Raw genomic sequence first — 17,288 nt, 5'->3', positions numbered from 1 at the left:
ACTCCCTCAGCACTGACCCATTGACAGTGTGGTACTCCCTCAGTACTGACCCATTGACAGTGTAGTACTCCCTCAGCACTGACCCATTGACAGTGTCGTACTCTCTCAGTACTGACCCATTGACAATGTAGCACTCCCTCAGTACTGACCCATTGACAGTGTAGTACTCTCTCAGTACTGACTCATTGACAGTGTAGCACTCCCTCAGCTCTGACCCTCTGCCTCAGTCCTGCACCTCTGACAGTCCAGCAGTGCCTCAGGGTACTCTCTATCTGACAGTGTAGCACTCTCTCTGTACTAACCCTCTGACAGTGCAGCACTCCCTCAGTACTGACCCTCTGACAGTGCAGCACTCCCTCAGTACTGACCTTCCGACATTGCAGCACTCCCTCAGCACCGACCCACTTTTTTTCTATTTAACAGAGTCTTGTGGAAATTTGGAGACATAGGGTTTGCAGATTCTGAGGAAGCATGAGAGAGACACACAAACCAAACCCTGTCTGAAACTCTCTGCAATAGAGTATTCAGAGGCACAGAGTCACTGAGATGAAACTCTCTGCAATAGACTATTCAGAGGCACAGAGTCACAGAGATGCACAGCTTGGAAATGGACGGTCCTATCCAACTTGCCCATACCAACCAGATATTCTCATCTCATTTCATTCCATTTGCTAGCACTTGGCTGATATCCCTGTAAACCCTTCCTATTCACATACTCATCCTGATGCCTTTTAAATGTCGCAATTATAACAGCCCCCATCACTTCCTCTGGCAGCTACCTGCATGCCCTTGAATAAGTGCTCAAACATTCATACTGTCGATACAAACTCTAATAAACACCAACCTACGAAAGGATATCATTGTCATTTTCAACTGACCCTTTGCTTCTTCATTCCGCTGATTTGAACAGAGGTAAAGAAACAGAGTTAGTGACCATCCACCGTCACCCTGTTATGAAACTTATTTTCAAATGTGGCTTGTATGTGATTCCCACCCCCTCTAATAGTTGCCTGGAAGGTGGGGGTGGGGTGTCCTCTCCTGCTGCAGTCCTTGGGTGTCCCACAGTGATGTTAGCTAGGGAGCTCCAGGAGTTTGACCTGAACCATGTAAAGAGCTCTCTTACTGGAGTGTCCTTTTTAAAGTTGGGAAGTTATTATAGACCAGGAGGACCCGAGAGCTGCTGTCTTGTCAGAGAGAGAGGCTGGTGGGTCACACACCTCAGCTGAGGGGCGAGGTTGAGAAGCTGGGGCCTTCATGGTCATTTCAGACATGATAGAGATTGAACCAACAATGTTGGCATCACGAACCTGTTAGCTGTGATAACTGACCCCCCCTTTGTAGCAGAGGGATTCAATCCCTTTAATAGAGCAAGCTTTAGAATTCAACACTAAAATCAATCTGTACGGACGCACTAGAGACCTGAAACATCAATACAGAGATTGCTGAAGAAGCTCAGCATGTCCGGCAGCATCTCTGAAGGGAGAGGGAGAAAGAGACAGAGAGTTCACCTTTCAATCCAGTGATTTCTGCGGGAAAGTTCCTTCAGAACAGACCGTTTTGAGGAAGGGTCACTTGACAAAGGCACTTCACAAAGATCCTGATCAATGTAACTTTGTGATGTTAGTTCAGAAGGAACAGCTCAGACCTAACATTTCGGTGTGCCTTTGTTCTGTATCTGTTCTCCCATGTAGCCCGCCCTCCGAATACAATACCTTACAAAGCCTTAAACCTGTTTGTCAACTTTCAGCAGAAGCAGCCTCAGGGCATTGAACACAGACTGAATTACTCAGTGACACTTGGATCAGGTAGTTCTCAAGTAAACAGATGGTGGGGAAATTCAGCACAATTCAGCAGGTAGCAACGGTGAAGAGAGAGGAACAATTCGCATTCCAAGTGACTCTTCCTCAAAACGGTCTGTTCTGAAGGAACTTTCCCGCAGAAATCACTGGATTGAAAGGTGAACTCTCTCTCTGTCTCTTTCTCCCTCTCCCTTCAGAGATGCTGCCAGACATGCTGAGCTTCTTCAGCAATCTCTGTATTGATGTTTCAGGTCTCTAGCGCGTCCGTACAGATTGATTTTAGTGTTGAATTCTCAAGCTTGCTCTATTAAAGGGATTGAATCCCTCTGCTACAAAGGGGGGTCAGTTACCACAGCTAACAGGTTCGTGATGCCAACATTGTTGGTTCAATCTCTATCATGTCTGAAATTACCATGAAGGCCCCAGCTTCTCAACCTCGCCTCTCACCTGAGGTGTGTGACCCACCAGCCTCTCTCTCTGACAAGACAGCAGCTCTCGGGTCCTCCTGGTCTATAATAACTTCCCAACTTTAAAAAGGGCACTCCAGTAAGAGAGCTCTTTACATGGTTCAGGTCAAACTCCTGGAGCTCCCTCCCTAACATCACTGTGGGACACCCAAGGACTGCAGCAAGAGAGTACACCCCACCCCCACCTTCCAGGCAACTATTAGAGGCTGTGGGAATCACATACAAGCCACATTTGAAAATAAGTTTTATTACAGGGTGAGGGTGGATGGTCACTAACTCTGTTTCTTTACCTCTGTTCAAATCAGCGTAATGAAGAAGCTCAGGGTGGGTCAAAAATTACAGAGGGTCAGTACTGAGGGAGCACCATCCTGTCAGAAGGTCAGTACAGAGAGAGTGCTACGCTGTCAGAGGGTCAGTACAGAGAGAGTGCTACGCTGTCAGAGGGTCAGTACAGAGAGAGCGCTACACTGTCAGAGGGTCAGTACTGAGGCACTGCTGGACTGTCAGAGGAGCAGGACCGAGCCTGAGGGTCAGTACTGAGGGAGTGCTTCACTATCAATGAGTCAGTACTGAGGGAGTGCGACACTGTCAATGAGTCAGTACTGAGGCAGTGCTGTACTGTCAGAGTATCAGTTATGATGGAGTGCTGTACTGTCAGAGGTTTTGTCCTGAGATTGGGCCATACTGTCGGAGGGTCAGTATAGGGCCACTTCCACACTGTCAGAGAGTCAGTACTGAGTGAGTGCATCACTATCAGAGGATCAGTGTGGAGGGAGTGCTGTATTGACAGAGGATCAGTATGGAGGGAGTGCAGCATTGTCAGAGGGTCAGTGTGGAGGGAGTGCAGCATTGTCAGAGGGTCAGTGTGAAAGGAGGGCTGTATTGACAGAGGATCAGTGTGGAGGGAGTGCAGTATTGTCAGAGGATCAGTGTGGAGGGAGTGCAGCATTGTCAGAGGATCAGTGTGGAGGGAGTGCTGCATTGTCAGAGGGTCAGTATGGAGGGAGTGCAGCATTATCAGAGGATCAGTGTGGAGGGAGTGCAGCATTATCAGAGGATCAGTGTGGAGGGAGTGCAGCATTGTCAGAGGGTCAGTGTGGAGGGAGTGCTGTATTGACAGAGGATCAGTGTGGAGGTAGTGCTGCATTGTCAGAGGGTCAGTATGGAGGGAGTGCTGCATTGTCAGTGAGTCAGGATGGAGGGATTGCTGTGCAGTGAGAGGGTCAGTAATGATGAAGTGCGCACTCTCTGATGGTCAGTACTAATGGATGGCCATGCTGTCAGAGTGTCGCACTGTGAGAGGGTTACTACTGAGGGACCGCTGCACTGTGAAAGGGTTCGAACTGAGGGAGCACCACACTCTGAGGGGATTAGTACTGAGGGATCACCGCGCTGTGAGGGGGTCAGTACTGAGGCATCACCGTGCTGTGAGGGGGTCAGTACTGAGGGATCACCGCACTGCGAGGGGGTCAGTACTGAGGGATCACCGCGATGTGAGGGGGTCAGTACTGAGGGAGCACCACACTCTGAGGGGGTCAGTACTGAGGGATCAACGCGCTGTGAGGGGGTCAGGACTGAGGGAGCACCACACTCTGAGGGGATTAGTACTGAGGGATCACTGCGCTGTGAGAGGGTCAGTACTGAGGGATCACCGCACTGTGAGGGGGTCAGTACCGAGGGAGCACCACACTATGTGTCGGACAGTCAGTACTGAGTGATTTCTGCATTGCCAGAGGGTCAGTACTGAGAGAGTGATGCACACTCAAAGGGTCATTACTGAGGGAGCGCTACACGGTCAGTGTGTCAGTTCTGAGGGAGTGTTGTTTCAGAGGGTCAGTACTGAGGGAGAGCTGCACTGCCAAAGGGTCAGTACTGAGGGAGTTCTGCTCTGTCGGAGAGGCAGTACTGAGAAAATGCCACGTTATCGGAGGGTCGGTATCGAGGGAGTGCTGCACTGTAAGCGCATCGGTATTGAGGGAGGGCTACATTGTCGGAGGGTCAGTACTGAGGGAATGCCACATTGTAGAAATGTCAGTGCAAAGAGAGTGCTGCAGTGTCAGAGTGTCAGTACTGAAGGAATGCTGTTGTGTCAGGGCGTCATTTCTGAGCGTGTGCTGCAGTGTCAAAGGAGCAGTGCTGAAGGTGTGCTGCACTGTCAGAGGGTCAGTACTGAGGGATTGCAGCACCGTCAGGGGCGCAGGGCCAAGGGGCTGTTGCAGTGTCAGAGGGTCAGTTCTGAGGGAGTACTGAATGATCAGAGAATGTGCCGCATCATCTGAAAGTCAGTATGAAGGTGCCCCACACTGTGGGAGGGTCAGTATACGTGCAATGCCTCACTGTCAGAGGGTCAGTACTGAGGGAGTGCTGCACTGTCAGAGGGTCAGTACTGAGGGAGTGCTGCACTGATAGAGGGTCAGTACAGAGGGAGTGCTGCACTGATAGAGGGTCAGTACTGAGGGAGTGCTGCACTGTCAGAGGGTCAGTACTGAGGGAGTGCTGCACTGATAGAGGGCCAGTACAGAGGGAGTGCTGCACTGATAGAGGGTCAGTACTGAGGGAGTGCTGCACTGTCAGAGGGTCAGTTCTGAGGGAGTGCTTCACTGTCAGAGGGTCAGTACTGAGGGAGTGCTGCACTGTCATCGGAACAGAATTGAGGGAGAGTTGCACTGCCAGAGGGTCAGTACGGAGGGGATGCCACACTGTCAGAGGGTCAGTACTGAGGGAGTGCCACACTGTCAGAGGGTCAGGACTGAGGGAGTGCTGCACTGTCAGAGGATCAGTACTGAGGGAGCTCTGCACTGTCAGAGGGTCATTTCTGAGGGAGTGCTTCACTGACAGAGTGTCAGTACTGAGGGAGTGCTGCACTGTCAGAGGGTCAGTACTGAGAGAGTGCTGCACTGTCAGAGGGTCAGTACTGAGGGAATGCTGCACTGTCAGAGGGTCAGTACTGAGGGAGTGCTGCACTGTCAGAGTGTCAGTACTGAGGGAGTGCTGCACTGTCAGAGAGTCAGTACTGAGGGAGCGCTGCACTGTCAGAGGGTCAGTACTGAGGGAGTGCTGCACTGTCGGAGAGTCAGTACTGAGGGAGCGCTGCACTGTCGGAGGGTCAGTACTGAGGGAGTGCCGCAAAGTCGGAGGGTCAGGACTGAGGGAGTACTGCAATGTCAGAGGGTCAGTACGGAGGGAGTGCTGCACTGTCAGAGGATCAGTACTGAGGGAGTGCTGCACTGTCAGAGGATCAGTACTGAGGGAGTGCCGCAAAGTCGGAGGGTCAGGACTGAGGGAGTACTGCAATGTCGGAGGGTCTGTACTGTTGAGTGCTGCAATGTCGGAGGGATTGTACTGTAGGCGAGCTGCACTGTCAGAGGGTCAGTACTGAGGCAGTGCTGCACTGTCAGAAGGTCAGTTCTGAGGGAGGGCTGCACTGTCAGAGAGTCAGCACTGCAGGTGTGCCATACTGTCGGAAGGTCAGTACTGTGGAAATGCTGCACTGTCAGAGGATACGACTGAGGGAGTGCTGCTCTATCGGGGGGGTCAGTAATGGGGGATTGCTGCAATGTCAGAGGGTCAATCTGGGGGCAGTGCTGCACTATGAGAAGGTCAGTACTGAGGGAGTGCTGCAGTGTCAGAGAGTCCGTACTGAGGGAGTGCTGCACTGTCAGAGGGTCAGTGCTGAGGGAGTGCTGCACTGTCAGAGAGACAGCACTGTGGGAGAGCTGCAGTGTCAGAGAGTCAGTACGGAGGGAGTGCTGCACTGTCAGAGGGTCAGTACTGAGGGAGTGCTGCACTGTCAGAGGGCCAGTACTGAGGGAGTGCTGCACTGTCAGAGGGTCAGTACTGAGGGAGTGCTGCACTGTCAGAGGGTCAGTACTGAGGGAGTGCTGCACTGATAGAGTGTCAGTACTGAGGGAGTGCTGCACTGTCAGAGAGTCAGTACTGAGGGAGTGCTGCACTGTCAGAGGGTCAGTACTGAGGGAGTGCCGCACTGTCGGAGGGTCAGTACTGAGGGAGTGCCGCACTGTCGGAGGGTCATTACTGAGGGAGTGCTGCAATGTCGGAGGGTCTGTACTGTTGAGTGCTGCAATGTCGGGGGGATTGTACTGTAGGAGAGCTGCACTGTCAGAGGGTCAGTACTGAGGCAGTGCTGCACTGTCAGAAGGTCAGTTCTGAGGGAGGGCTGCACTGTCAGAGAGTCAGCACAGCAGGTGTGCCATACTGTCGGAAGGTCAGTACTGTGGAAATGCTGCACTGTCAGAGGATACGACTGAGGGAGTGCTGCGCTATCGGGGGGGTCAGTAATGGGGGATTGCTGCAATGTCAGAGGGTCAATCTGGGGGCAGTGCTGCACTGTGAGAAGGTCAGTACTGAGGGAGTGCTGCACTGTCAGAGAGTCAGTACTGAGGGAGTGCTGCACTGTCAGAGGGTCATTACTGAGGGAGTGCTGCAATGTCGGAGGGTCTGTACTGTTGAGTGCTGCAATGTCGGAGGGATTGTACTGTAGGCGAGCTGCACTGTCAGAGGGTCAGTACTGAGGCAGTGCGGCACTGTCAGAAGGTCAGTTCTGAGGGAGGGCTGCACTGTCAGAGAGTCAGCACTGTGGGAGCGCTGCAGTGTCAGAGAGTCAGTACTGAGGGAGTGCTGCACTGTCAGAGGGTCAGTACTGAGGGAGTGCTGCACTGTCAGAGGGTCAGTACTGAGGGAGTGCTGCACTGTCAGAGGGCCAGTACTGAGGGAGTGCTGCACTGTCAGAGGGTCAGTACTGAGGGAGTGCTGCACTGTCAGAGGGTCAGTACTGAGGGAGTGCTGCACTGTCAGAGGGTCAGTACTGAGGGAGTGCTGCACTGTCAGAGGGTCAGTACTGAGGGAGTGCTGCACTGTCAGAGGGTCAGCACTGAGGGAGTGCTGCAGTGTCAGAGAGTCAGTACTGAGGGAGTGCTGCACTGTCAGAGGGTCAGTACTGAGGGAGTGCTGCACTGTCAGAGGATCAGTACTGAGGGAGTGCTGCACAGTCAGAGGGTCAGTACTGAGGGAGTGCTGCAGTGTCAGAGAGTCAGTACTGAGGGAGTGCTGCACTGTCAGAGGGTCAGTACTGAGGGAGTGCTGCACTGTCAGAGGATCAGTACTGAGGGAGTGCTGCACTGTCAGAGGGTCAGTACTGAGGGAGTGCTGCACTGTCAGAGGGTCAGTACTGAGGGAGTGCTGCACTGTCAGAGGGCCAGTACTGAGGGAGTGCTGCACTGTCAGAGGGTCAGTACTGAGGGAGTGCTGCACTGTCAGAGGGCCAGTACTGAGGGAGTGCTGCAGTGTCAGAGAGTCAGTACTGAGGGAGTGCTGCACTGTCAGAGGATCAGTACTGAGGGAGTGCTGCACTGTCAGAGGGCCAGTACTGAGGGAGTGCTGCACTGTCAGAGGGTCAGTACTGAGGGAGTGCTGCACTGTCAGAGGGCCAGTACTGAGATAGTGCTGCACTGTCAGAGGGTCAGTACTGAGGGAGTGCTGCAGTGTCAGAGAGTCAGTACTGAGGGAGTGCTGCACTGTCAGAGGGTCAGTACTGAGGGAGTGCTGCACTGTCAGAGGATCAGTACTGAGGGAGTGCTGCACTGTCAGAGGGTCAGTACTGAGGGAGTGCTGCACTGTCAGCGGGTCAGTACTGAGGGAGTGCTGCAGTGTCAGAGGGTCAGTACTGAGGGAGTGCTGCACTGTCAGAGGGTCAGTAGTGATGGAGTGCTGCACTGTCAGAGGATCAGTACTGAGGGAGTGCTGCACTGTCAGAGGGTCAGTACTGAGGGAGTGCTGCACTGTCAGAGGGTCAGTACTGAGGGAGTGCTGCACTGTCAGAGGGTCAGTACTGAGGGAGTGCTGCACTGTCAGAGGGTCAGTACTGGGGGAGTGCTCCACTGTCAGAGGGTCAGTACTGAGGGAGTGCTGCACTGTCAGAGGGTCAGTACTGAGGGAGTGCTGCAATGTCAGTGGGTCAGTACTGAGGGAGTGCTGCACTGTCAGAGGGTCAGTACTGAGGGAGTGCTGGACTGTCACATGGTCAGTACTGAGGGAGTGCTGCACTGTCAGAGGGTCAGTACTGAGGGAGTGCTGCACTGTCAGAGGGTCAGTACTGGGGGTGTGCTCCACTGTCAGAGGGTCAGTACTGAGGGAGTGCTGCACTGTCAGAGGGTCAGTACTGAGGGAGTGCTGCACTGTCAGAGGGTCAGTACTGAGGGAGTGCTGCACTGTCAGAGGGTCAGTACTGAGGGAGTGCTGCACTGTCAGAGGGTCAGTACTGAGGGAGTGCTGCACTGTCAGAGAGTCAGTACTGAGGGAGTGCTGCACTGTCAGTAGGTCAGTACTGAGGGAGTGCCACACTGTCAGAGGGTCAGTACTGAGGGAGTGCTGCACAGTCGGAGGGTCAGTACTGAGGGAGTGCTGCAGTGTCAGAGGGTCAGTACTGAGGGAGTGCTGCATTGTCAGAAGGTCAGTACTGAGGGAGTGCCACACTGTCAGAGGGTCAGTACTGAGGGAGTGCTGCACTGTCAGAGGGTCATTTCTGAGGGAGTGCTGCACTGTCAGAGGGTCAGTACTGAGGGAGTACTGCACTGTCAGAGGGTCAGTACTGAGGGAGTGCTGCACTGTCAGAGAGTCAGTACTGAGGGAGTGCCACAGTGTCAGAGTGTCAGTACTGAGGGAGTGCTGCACTGTCAGAGGGTCAGTACTGAGGGAGTGCTGCACTGTCAGAGGGTCAGTACTGAGGGAGTGCCACACTGTCAGAGTGTCAGTACTGAGGGAGTGCTGCACTGTCAGAGGGTCAGTACTGAGGGAGTGCTGCACTGTCAGAGGGTCAGTACTGAGGGAGTGCTGCACTGTCAGAGGGTCAGTGCTGAGGGAGTGCTGCACTGTCAGAGAGTCAGTACTGAGGGAGCACTGCACTGTCAGAGAGTCAGTACTGAGGGAGTGCCGCACTGTCGGAGGGTCAGTACTGAGGGAAGGCGGCGCTGTCGGAGGGTCAGGACTGAGGGAGTACTGCAATGTCAGATGGTCAGTACGGAGGGAGTGCTGCACTGTCAGAGGATCAGTACTGAGGGAGTGCTGCACTGTCAGAGGGTCATTACTGAGGCAGTGCTGCAATGTCGGAGGGTCTGTACTGTTGAGTGCTGCAATGTCGGAGGGATTGCACTGTAGGAGAGCTGCACTGTCAGAGGGTCAGTACTGTGGAAATGCTGCACTGTCAGAAGATACGACTGCGGGAGTGCTGCGCTCTCGGGGGGGGTCAGTAATGGGGGATTGCTGCAATGTCAGAGGGTCAATCTGGGGGCAGTGCTGCACTGTGAGAAGGTCAGTACTGAGGGAGTGCTGCACTGTCAGAGGGTCAGTACTGAGGGAGTGCTGCACTGTCAGAGGGCCAGTACTGAGGGAGTGCTGCACTGTCAGAGGGTCAGTACTGAGGGAGTGCTGCACTGTCAGAGGGCCAGGACTGAGGGAGCGCTGCACTGTCAGAGTGTCAGTACTGAGGGAGTGCTGCACTGACAGAGGGTCAGTACTGAGGGAGTGCTGCACTATCAGAGGGTCAGTACTGAGGGAGTGCTGCACTGTCAGAGTGTCAGTACTGAGGGAGTGCTGCACTGACAGAGGGTCAGTACTGAGGGAGTGCTGCACTGTCAGAGGGTCAGTACTGAGGGAGTGCTGCACTGTCAGAGGATCAGTACTGAGGGAGTGCTGCACTGTCAGAGGGTCAGTACTGAGGGAGTGCTGCACTGTCAGCGGGTCAGTACTGAGGGAGTGCTGCAGTGTCAGAGGGTCAGTACTGAGGGAGTGCTGCACTGTCAGAGGGTCAGTAGTGATGGAGTGCTGCACTGTCAGAGGATCAGTACTGAGGGAGTGCTGCACTGTCAGAGGGTCAGTACTGAGGGAGTGCTGCACTGTCAGAGGGTCAGTACTGAGGGAGTGCTGCACTGTCAGAGGGTCAGTACTGAGGGAGTGCTGCACTGTCAGAGGGTCAGTACTGGGGGAGTGCTCCACTGTCAGAGGGTCAGTACTGAGGGAGTGCTGCACTGTCAGAGGGTCAGTACTGAGGGAGTGCTGCAATGTCAGTGGGTCAGTACTGAGGGAGTGCTGCACTGTCAGAGGGTCAGTACTGAGGGAGTGCTGGACTGTCACATGGTCAGTACTGAGGGAGTGCTGCACTGTCAGAGGGTCAGTACTGAGGGAGTGCTGCACTGTCAGAGGGTCAGTACTGGGGGTGTGCTCCACTGTCAGAGGGTCAGTACTGAGGGAGTGCTGCACTGTCAGAGGGTCAGTACTGAGGGAGTGCTGCACTGTCAGAGGGTCAGTACTGAGGGAGTGCTGCACTGTCAGAGGGTCAGTACTGAGGGAGTGCTGCACTGTCAGAGGGTCAGTACTGAGGGAGTGCTGCACTGTCAGAGAGTCAGTACTGAGGGAGTGCTGCACTGTCAGTAGGTCAGTACTGAGGGAGTGCCACACTGTCAGAGGGTCAGTACTGAGGGAGTGCTGCACAGTCGGAGGGTCAGTACTGAGGGAGTGCTGCAGTGTCAGAGGGTCAGTACTGAGGGAGTGCTGCATTGTCAGAAGGTCAGTACTGAGGGAGTGCCACACTGTCAGAGGGTCAGTACTGAGGGAGTGCTGCACTGTCAGAGGGTCATTTCTGAGGGAGTGCTGCACTGTCAGAGGGTCAGTACTGAGGGAGTACTGCACTGTCAGAGGGTCAGTACTGAGGGAGTGCTGCACTGTCAGAGAGTCAGTACTGAGGGAGTGCCACAGTGTCAGAGTGTCAGTACTGAGGGAGTGCTGCACTGTCAGAGGGTCAGTACTGAGGGAGTGCTGCACTGTCAGAGGGTCAGTACTGAGGGAGTGCCACACTGTCAGAGTGTCAGTACTGAGGGAGTGCTGCACTGTCAGAGGGTCAGTACTGAGGGAGTGCTGCACTGTCAGAGGGTCAGTACTGAGGGAGTGCTGCACTGTCAGAGGGTCAGTGCTGAGGGAGTGCTGCACTGTCAGAGAGTCAGTACTGAGGGAGCACTGCACTGTCAGAGAGTCAGTACTGAGGGAGTGCCGCACTGTCGGAGGGTCAGTACTGAGGGAAGGCGGCGCTGTCGGAGGGTCAGGACTGAGGGAGTACTGCAATGTCAGATGGTCAGTACGGAGGGAGTGCTGCACTGTCAGAGGATCAGTACTGAGGGAGTGCTGCACTGTCAGAGGGTCATTACTGAGGCAGTGCTGCAATGTCGGAGGGTCTGTACTGTTGAGTGCTGCAATGTCGGAGGGATTGTACTGTAGGAGAGCTGCACTGTCAGAGGGTCAGTACTGTGGAAATGCTGCACTGTCAGAAGATACGACTGCGGGAGTGCTGCGCTCTCGGGGGGGGTCAGTAATGGGGGATTGCTGCAATGTCAGAGGGTCAATCTGGGGGCAGTGCTGCACTGTGAGAAGGTCAGTACTGAGGGAGTGCTGCACTGTCAGAGGGTCAGTACTGAGGGAGTGCTGCACTGTCAGAGGGCCAGTACTGAGGGAGTGCTGCACTGTCAGAGGGTCAGTACTGAGGGAGTGCTGCACTGTCAGAGGGCCAGGACTGAGGGAGCGCTGCACTGTCAGAGTGTCAGTACTGAGGGAGTGCTGCACTGACAGAGGGTCAGTACTGAGGGAGTGCTGCACTATCAGAGGGTCAGTACTGAGGGAGTGCTGCACTGTCAGAGTGTCAGTACTGAGGGAGTGCTGCACTGACAGAGGGTCAGTACTGAGGGAGTGCTGCACTGTCAGAGGGTCAGTACTGAGGGAGTGCTGCACTGTCAGAGGGCCAGTACTGAGGGAGTGCTGCACTGTCAGAGGGCCAGTACTGAGGGAGTGCTGCACTGTCAGAGGGTCAGTACTGAGGGAGTGCTGCACTGTCAGAGGGTCAGTACTGAGGGAGTGCTGCACTGTCAGAGGGTCAGTACTGAGGGAGTGCTGCACTGTCAGAGAGTCAGTACTGAGGGAGCACTGCACTGTCAGAGAGTCAGTACTGAGGGAGTGCCGCACTGTCGGAGGGTCAGTACTGAGGGAAGGCGGCGCTGTCGGAGGGTCAGGACTGAGGGAGTACTGCAATGTCAGATGGTCAGTACGGAGGGAGTGCTGCACTGTCAGAGGATCAGTACTGAGGGAGTGCTGCACTGTCAGAGGGTCATTACTGAGGCAGTGCTGCAATGTCGGAGGGTCTGTACTGTTGAGTGCTGCAATGTCGGAGGGATTGTACTGTAGGAGAGCTGCACTGTCAGAGGGTCAGTACTGTGGAAATGCTGCACTGTCAGAAGATACGACTGCGGGAGTGCTGCGCTCTCGGGGGGGGTCAGTAATGGGGGATTGCTGCAATGTCAGAGGGTCAATCTGGGGGCAGTGCTGCACTGTGAGAAGGTCAGTACTGAGGGAGTGCTGCACTGTCAGAGGGTCAGTACTGAGGGAGTGCTGCACTGTCAGAGGGCCAGTACTGAGGGAGTGCTGCACTGTCAGAGGGTCAGTACTGAGGGAGTGCTGCACTGTCAGAGGGCCAGGACTGAGGGAGCGCTGCACTGTCAGAGTGTCAGTACTGAGGGAGTGCTGCACTGACAGAGGGTCAGTACTGAGGGAGTGCTGCACTATCAGAGGGTCAGTACTGAGGGAGTGCTGCACTGTCAGAGTGTCAGTACTGAGGGAGTGCTGCACTGACAGAGGGTCAGTACTGAGGGAGTGCTGCACTGTCAGAGGGTCAGTACTGAGGGAGTGCTGCACTGTCAGAGGGCCAGTACTGAGGGAGTGCTGCACTGTCAGAGGGCCAGTACTGAGGGAGTGCTGCACTGTCAGAGGGCCAGTACTGAGGGAGTGCTGCACTGTCAGAGGGTCAGTACTGAGGGAGTGCTGCACTGTCAGAGGGCCAGGACTGAGGGAGTGCTGCACTGTCAGAGGGTCAGTACTGACGGAGTGCTGCACTGTCAGAGGGTCAGTACTGAGGGAGTGCTGCACTGTCAGAGGGCCAGTACTGAGGGAGTGCTGCACTGTCAGAGGATCAGTACTGAGGGAGTGCTGCACTGTCAGAGGGTCAGTACTGAGGGAGTGCCGCACTGTCAGAGGGCCAGTACTGAGGGATTGCTGCACTGTCAGAGGGTCAGTACTGAGGGAGTGCTGCAGTGTCAGAGGGTCAGTACTGAGGGAGTGCTGCACTGTCAGAGGGTCAGTACTGAGGGAGTGCTGCACTGTCAGAGGATCAGTACTGAGGGAGTGCTGCACTGTCATAGGGCCAGTACTGAGGGAGTGCTGCAGTGTCAGAGAGTCAGTACTGAGGGAGTGCTGCACTGCCAGAGGGTCAGTACGGAGGGAGTTCCACACTGTCAGAAGGTCATTACTGAGGGAGTGCCACACTGTCAGAGGGTCAGTACTGAGGGAGTGCTGCACTGTCAGAGGATCAGTACTGAGGGAGTGCTGCACTGTCAGAGGGTCAGTACTGTGGGAATGCTGCACTGTCAGAGGGTCAGTACTGAGGGAGTGCTGCACTGTCAGAGGGTCAGTACTGAGGGAGTGCTGCACTGATAGAGGGTCAGTACTGAGGGAATGCTGCAGTGTCAGAGTGTCAGTACTGAGGGAGTGCTGCACTGTCAGAGTGTCAGTACTGAGGGAGTGCCGCACTGTCGGAGGGTCAGTACTGAGGGAGGGCGGCGCTGTCGGAGGGTCAGGACTGAGGGAGTACTGCAATGTCAGAGGGTCAGTACGGAGGGAGTGCTGCACTGTCAGAGGATCAGTACTGAGGGAGTGCTGCACTGTCAGAGGGTCATTACTGAGGGAGTGCTGCAATGTCGGAGGGTCTGTACTGTTGAGTGCTGCAATGTCGGAGGGATTGTACTGTAGGAGAGCTGCACTGTCAGAGGGTCTGTACTGAGGCAGTGCTGCACTGTCAGAAGGTCAGTTCTGAGGGAGGGCTGCACTGTCAGAGAGTCAGCACTGCAGGTGTGCCATACTGTCGGAAGGTCAGTACTGTGGAAATGCTGCACTGTCAGAGGATACGACTGAGGGAGTGCTGCGCTCTCGGGGGGGTCAGTAATGGGGGATTGCTGCAATGTCAGAGGGTCAATCTGGGGGCAGTGCTGCACTGTGAGAAGGTCAGTACTGAGGGAGTGCTGCAGTGTCAGAGAGTCAGTACTGAGGGAGTGCTGCACTGTCAGAGGGTCAGTACTGAGGGAGTGCTGCACTGTCAGAGGGCCAGTACTGAGGGATTGCTGCACTGTCAGAGGGTCAGTACTGAGGGAGTGCTGCACTGTCAGAATATCAGTACTGAGGGAGCGCTGCACTGTCAGAGGCTCAGTATTGCGGGAGTGCCGCACTGTCGGAGGGTCAGTTCTGAGGGAGGGCCGCACTGTCAGAGGGTCAGGACTGAGGTAGTGCTGCAATGTCAGAGGGTCAGTACCGAGGGAGTGCTTCATTGTCAGAGGGTCAGTACTGAGGGAGTGCTGCACTGTCAGAGGATCAGTACTGATGGAGTGCTGCACTGTCAGAGGGTCATTACTGAGGGAGTGCTGCACTGTCAGAGGGTCAGTACTGAGGGAGTGCTGCACTGTCAGAGGGTCAGTACTGATGGAGTGCTGCACTGTCAGAGGGTCATTACTGAGGGAGTGCTGCATTGTCGGAGGGACTGTACTGTAGGAGATATGCACTGTCAGGGGGTCAGTACTGAGGCAGTGCTGCACTGTCAGAAGGTCAGTTCTGAGGGAGGGCTGCACTGTCAGAGAGTCAGCACTGCAGGTGTGCCATACTGTCGGAAGGTCAGTACTGTGGAAATGCTGCACTGTCAGAGGATACGACTGAGGGAGTGCTGCGCTATCAGGGGGGTCAGTAATGGGGGATTGCTGCAATGTCAGAGGGTCAATCTGGGGGCAGTGCTGCACTGTGAGAAGGTCAGTACTGAGGAAGTGCTGCACTGTGAGAAGGTCAGTACTGAGGGAGTGCTGCAGTGTCAGAGAGACAGCACTGAGGGAGTGCTGCCGTGTCCGAGGATCAGTACTGAGGGAGTGCTGCACTGTCAGAGGGTCAGTACTGAGGGAGTGCTGCAGTGTCAGAGAGTCAGTACTGAGGGAGTGCTGCACTGTCAGAGGATCATGACTGAGGGAGTGCTGCACTGTCAGCGCATCAGTCTGGGGCCTACCTGCATTGTAAGAGAGGCAGGACTGAGTGAGTGCCACACTATCAGATGGGCTGAATGGCCTAATTTCTGCTCCCATGTCTTGTGGTCTAAGAGGAATATCTGAAATTGTTCAGTATATTTCTGCCTCTGCTTCCTACAAACCCTGCTCAGCAATGATTCCCACGTTCAAATTCCAGAGGCTGTGTTCAAACAGACCGCCTTCATTTGGTTACCACCCTCTTTTCCCAGGGATCAAGTTTTCGTTTCGTGTGACTGACCTGCCAGCTCAATTGTATATTTTCATGCTGCAGGACTGAGGTTTATTCCTCAGCTTCCATGTGCTCATCCCAAATGAATCCCACTGCCCCACACTCAGCACAGTCGGGTGTTCCTTATTTCTGAGCTTCCCAATGCTAATCCACACTCCTCCAAATCGTATCGCAGGCGAATTGCCTGGGAGAGAGGAGTGCTAAGAGAGGAAATAAAAATCTGAAAGTACCTTACAGTGACATTAATGGTGAATTGATAATGACAGAAAGAGTAAGTTGTGGAACACAGTGAGAATTTGTGCATGGACCCAGAGGCTACAGTGAATGGATTCATTTTGTCAGTGCTCATTGGGACAGGGTTGATATGAAATTGTGAAGATGCTCCTTGATACAATTAAATGAATTAGCATATATAGAGAGAGAGATGGTTCTGAGTGTTCTGGCCTTCTTCCAACCCAATAAATCTCCAAATGTATCTCAGTTTACCGAATGAGGTGATGGAGGAAGGAGCAGGTACACTTGCAAACATTTTCAAATCCCCTCTGGCCACAGGAGAGATGTCTTCGGACTGACCATGTGGTACTGTTATTCAAGAAGGAGCATGAGATATATCAGCCAGCTACAGGCCAGTCAGGCTAATATCGTGGGTGGGACGTCTGTTGGAAGCAATTTTGGGAGATAGAATTAATCAGCATTTAAAGAGACTGGAGTTCATGAAGACCAGTCAGAATGGTTGTGTTAAGGAGGGGTCAGGTCTGACCAATGGGATTGCACTTTTTAAGGAGGTGATCAGGTGTGTAAAAAGGGGCAACACTTTCCTGTCGCCTGCTTGGAGGTCAGTAAGGCTTTTATCAGGACCCATATTGGAAACTGATAGTGAACATAAAAACTCAAGATCCAAGGAATTTGGCGCAGAATGCTGAGTGGCAGGAAGCAGACAGTGATGGCCCAATTAGAAATCTCTGTTCATGTCTCGCTGTTGGGGTCTTGCTGATGTGGTTGATAGAAAAGATTTAGATTTGAATGGTGGAGGGTTAATCATTGGGTTCATGAATGATATGAAGATTGGTTGGGTGATAAATACTGAGGATGATAGCCTTAGATTACAGAAGGATGGAGATGGCCTTGTCAGATGGACCGATCAGTGGCAACGGGTGAGGTGCCTGAAGACTGGAGGGTGATTAATGATGGGCCATTATTGAAGTAAGGCTGCAAGGAACAGCCATTGAACTATGGAGCTGTGAGCCTGATGGCAGTGGGGGGTAAGGTGTTGGAGGGCATTCTGAGAGACAATTTACATGGATTTGGAAAAGCAAGGATTGATTAGGGATGGTCAGCGTGGCTTGTGGAAATGGTTTGGGATGGAGGCCACGTCCATTTTAAAAGATTCAGATCTTTTTAAACAATCAGTGAAAAATAACATCACCAGGTGCCTTAAACATGGATTGGAGAAAAACTGTTGTCAATGTATGGTCACTTGATGCTTGGAGACTCTCTAGAAAAGCAGGCACCCAAACAGACCAATGCTATCGATGCAAGATGCGGTGCACAGGAAGATCCAACAAGTCATTTGCAGTTGCTGTTTGTCTCCCTGGAGCAGTCATCATGCGAGATCAGGGTTCAG

At 53.8% G+C, this 17,288-nt stretch overlaps 1 long non-coding RNA gene across 5 annotated transcripts in view; it reads left to right on the top strand.

The window, feature by feature from the left end:
* The first annotated feature begins 1,837 nt into the window (after positions 1–1,837).
* LOC140468640 (uncharacterized) overlaps positions 1,838–17,288 on the top strand; it is an 87,844-nt gene continuing 72,393 nt past the window's right edge. For all 5 annotated transcript variants that reach the window (XR_011955782.1, XR_011955783.1, XR_011955780.1 and 2 more), the window contains exon 1: positions 1,838–1,957. This is a non-coding gene — a long non-coding RNA (uncharacterized lncRNA). The remainder of the gene's footprint in view (positions 1,958–17,288) is intronic.

This window comes from Chiloscyllium punctatum, chromosome 47 (assembly GCF_047496795.1).
Source record: "Chiloscyllium punctatum isolate Juve2018m chromosome 47, sChiPun1.3, whole genome shotgun sequence".
NCBI lineage: Eukaryota > Metazoa > Chordata > Chondrichthyes > Orectolobiformes > Hemiscylliidae > Chiloscyllium > Chiloscyllium punctatum.
Note: the sequence above shows the minus strand (reverse complement) of the source record. Positions and strands in the feature narration are given on the sequence as shown.